General features: G+C 37.6%; 1 long non-coding RNA gene across 1 annotated transcript; it reads left to right on the top strand.

The window, feature by feature from the left end:
* The first annotated feature begins 1,626 nt into the window (after positions 1-1,626).
* On the top strand, positions 1,627-2,731 carry LOC131656776 (uncharacterized). The gene is made up of 3 exons (XR_009300290.1): positions 1,627-1,722; positions 2,050-2,132; positions 2,300-2,731. It is a non-coding gene; the product is annotated as an uncharacterized LOC131656776 (long non-coding RNA).
* The last annotated feature ends 1,434 nt before the right edge of the window (positions 2,732-4,165 follow it).

The following is a 4,165-nucleotide window of genomic DNA, read 5'->3' as shown; positions in this document are numbered from 1 at the left end:
AAAAAGACTAAACCTAATAGTTATGGAGATTATAGGTCCTAAATCTAAAGGAATGAAATTACAAGCACAAGCAAAGATCAAAATTACAAGTAAAAATTACAAGTAAACAATGATACAAAATTAGTGCAAAAATGACTAAAAGAATGACTTGAAATATGGTACAAAACATGGAAGCAAATGATGCAAAATATGGTACCAAAAGTGAATTAAAGGACTATTATTTTTATTGATTTTTATATGACAAAGAACAAGAATTCTAATCAAGCGAAAGAATTAAAATACAAGCCTAAACTAATATTTTTTAGTGATTATTTTTCTATGTCAAAATTGTGTATTAAAGGTCTAAAATGATGGTAGAAAATTATTATTTTTATTGCCTAAAAGGAAGTGGGAAAAAAAACTAAGTAAAAAGGCCTAAAATTCTAGCAATTTTACTGGGTGTGATAAGCAAGATGGGGCGCTGGGCCCATTGGGATGAGCCCAAACAGGGCTTTTTGTAGCAGAATTTCTTAGTGCCAAAACATGTGATGCTGGGCCACTGGAGGTGCAAATAACGATTAGGCCCAGAGTTATTGTTCATTTTTTTGTTCATATCCTTGCATGCAAAAAAAAGATGGTGACGGGCCCGGGGGAATGTGATGAGTGATTCAGTATAGGCCCAGGAGATATTAATGATCTAGCTTATTCAAACTTTGTTCAATTAATCACCAACTAATTCAATTAACCACGATTTAATCCATTAATTTATGATTAACAGCTTATTATCAATTAATCAAATAAAAAGGTTAAATGAAAATTGAATTAACAAAAGGGAATTAGGTTAAGTTTCGTGTGACCTTTCGTCTCTCAAGCGTATCTCCTTCTCCTCTGTGTGAGTGGCAACGGCGGCGTCCTTCTCCGATCAATTTCACGACACCGTCTAACTGCTATCATCTCTCCGGTCACCTCTGCTTCGCTCTCTCACTGATCCAGTGCTTTTTTCGATTTCGTGATGATGACGATTTGATGTCTCGAGTGAATCTCACGATTGATGAAGATGATGGTTCCTGGAAAAAATGGAGGAGGAAGCTGGATTGAAAAATCGTGCGAGATGAAGAGAATACCGAAGATTTTTGGCGAAATAAACACGACAATTCGATTCAGGTAGCCTCTTTGTTCTTCTTCTCCGCTTTCTTCTTTTTTCCGCTTTTTGATTTGCGATTCTGAATCTTGTTGATTGCGTGATGTTGTTGTTCAGTTGAAGACGATGATGACGTCGAAGCGTGACTGAAGATTGAAGATTATTGATACTTGTTGATGTTGTTTCAATGGTGAATCTTTGGTGATGGTGATCGATTCTGATGCAGAAACGGGGATGGAGGAGAATCGGATGATTAGAGATGAAGAAGGTTGAAGCAGGAATGAAGATAATGAGAGAAAGATGAAGATTGAAGAAGGATGATTGATGAGTGAATTGGTGAAGAATGGTTATGGGCTGAAGATCGAGAATGAATGGAGAGTGGTGAAGATCAATGAAGAAAAATGGTGGAGGAGTGATGGTTGATTGAAAGAGAAACGTGGTGATTGAAGGAGGTGGAGATGAATGAGAATGGTGAGGAAGATTGGAAGGAGATTGAAGGAGGTGGAGATGGAAGTGAATATGGAGAAAGAGTCGAGAGCCTCAATGATGAAGCAAGCTCTGGTTTTATAGAAGTGGAGTAGCTTGTATCTGAGGTAAATGAGGTTAGTTACACTTCTGTTACAAACTGTAACTGATTTTTGGTAGTTATAAATTGGTTATGATGGTTATAAGTTGGTTATTTTTCTGTTTTGACAGTTAGGTTCTGTTATGAACAGAGGTTAGTTATAGGTAGGTTAGTTGACAGTTAAGAGTTTGTTATGAATGTTAGTTAGGAGCTGACTGTTATATGTTAATTGGGTTAGGTTCCAAAATTAGTTTAATGTTGGGATAATTAAACAAAACTATTAAAATCCAATATGCAGGGCTGTATGTAGGTTTGTTGGTTAAGAACTTGAATAGTGATGCTGCTGTTCTCTTTTTGTATGCAGAATTTGATGTTGTTCTGATGATGTTGCCCGGAACTGGGAGCGACGCTTCCTGGAACATTGAGACTAAGACTGAAGTCTGAAGTGTGAGTTCGAGCCTTTCATACCTTTTTTGTAACTGTTGTGACATGACTGTTTCGTTTCTGAATTAGTATGGACATGTCGTCCCACTTGAACTTTGACCTCGATGGAGTATATGCACATTCTGACTTGCTGAACTGTCCATTTTTATGGTTTGATGGGATTGCTGCAGGTAACGAGGAGCCTTATGCTGCAGCATGGTAGACATTGCAGGGATGTATCGGATGCATGGAATTGTCACGGTTTTTTTGAGTTCTAGCGTGAGCATTGTTATGATGCACCTCTCTTCCTTGTAAAAGTCATGATGCATATAACTTATCCCTTATGGAAATTGTCTTGAATTCCGTTGGCAATATCTTGGTTTAGGCTTTAGTGAAGTAGGTTGACTTTGGTCCAAATGTGGAAATCCTTTTTTGTGTAAATTATTTTTGGTGGTGTAATGATAATTGAAGTTGGTTTCTAAAGTGGACTTTGAAATGTAATTTGTCAGAACTTAGGTGACACTGAAGTTTGACATAGTACTATAGCTTGTGTATTTGTAGTTTGACTTTTTGTAATGGATATTGAATGGTGTAATGGAGACATTTGGTAATCGAACTCGTAATCTTGGAATAGTGTTGAATAATTCTTGAATGAATGAAAATGCCTTCCATAATGCTTGAATATCCTTGTACATGTCACATGCCTTAAGTTTAAAGTAACTTGTTTCTCAGGAAATCACACACAAATGCTTAAGAACTCTAATTCATTTTGATTATCTTTGAACTCGAATCCATTTGAATTTCAAGGAACAAATTCTCAATTAATTTTTCTCTTCAATGGAACCCTTAATTCAATCTTAAATCAACTTGAGTGAGGTAGACACCTTGAATAGCCCTTGAATAAATAAATTCTAAAGCAATAACGACTTCCAAGTCAACAAGATCCTTGATCCTCTACATATTTATTGATTGGTAAAACTTGAATGTTGAATGACCCGATGAATGTATGCAGATGAATGCAATGCTTAAGCCAGTTAGAAGTAAGATTAGATGGGCAAATTTTGGGGTGCAACAGCTGCCCCTATTTAATCATCTTAAACCTGAAGGTGAGATTGGTGCTAGCCTTTCGAACATTCGAGGTAGAAGAAGATTAAATACCAAGAGAACCCGAAAATTTGCCTGATTAGAGACGTGATCCACTGGAGAAGAAATGGTGTCAAATCCACTGAGGAAGATTGTATCAACTCTGGGTTGAACAAGTTAACTCTGGGTTAGAAATGAAATAGAACTATCTGGGTTGAAGAAGAAAAGTGAGTCGACTTTGGGTCGAAGAATAAAGGGGAGGTCAACTCGGGGTCGAATAAGAGGTAAACATCAACTCTGGGTTGAGAACGGAAAGAGAAATCAGTATTAATGGGACGAGATATAGGCATCAACTCTGGGTTGAGAAAGAAATCGAGGAAATCAACTCTGGGTTGAAGACAAGGGGTGGACGTCAACTCTGGGTTGAGAGAGGAGAGATGAACAATTTGAAGTAACCATCAACTCTGGGTTGAATGGGAAAGGAGGAAAGATAACCGTCAACTCTGAGTTGAGTGGGAAAGACAAGAAATAACCGTCAACTCTGGGTTGAGTGAGAAAAAGGAGTCAATTCTGGATTGAACAGGAGACAACCGTCAACTCTGGGCTGAGTGGGAAAAGAAAGAGAAGTCAATTCTGAATTGAACAAAGGATGACCGTCAACTCTGGGTTGAATAAAAGGAATGATAGCCGTCAACTCTGGGTTGAGTGAGAAAAGACAAAAGATAACCGTCAACTCTGGGTTGAGTGGGAAAAAAAAGAAGATAAAGAAATATCCGTCAACTCTGGGTGAGAGGGAAAGAGAAACAATAAGAAATATTCGTCAACTCTGGGTGAGAGGGAAGGAGGAATCAATTCTGGATTGAATAAAAGATATCCGTCAACTCTGAGTTGAGTGGGAAAAAGGATAAAGTCAATTCTGGATTGAATAAAGGATGACCGTCAACTCTGGGTTGAGTGGGAAAGAGAAAAGATAA

This window comes from Vicia villosa, linkage group LG3 (assembly GCF_029867415.1).
Source record: "Vicia villosa cultivar HV-30 ecotype Madison, WI linkage group LG3, Vvil1.0, whole genome shotgun sequence".
Taxonomy (NCBI): Eukaryota; Viridiplantae; Streptophyta; class Magnoliopsida; order Fabales; family Fabaceae; genus Vicia; species Vicia villosa.
This window is presented reverse-complemented; position numbering and strand designations above follow the sequence as displayed.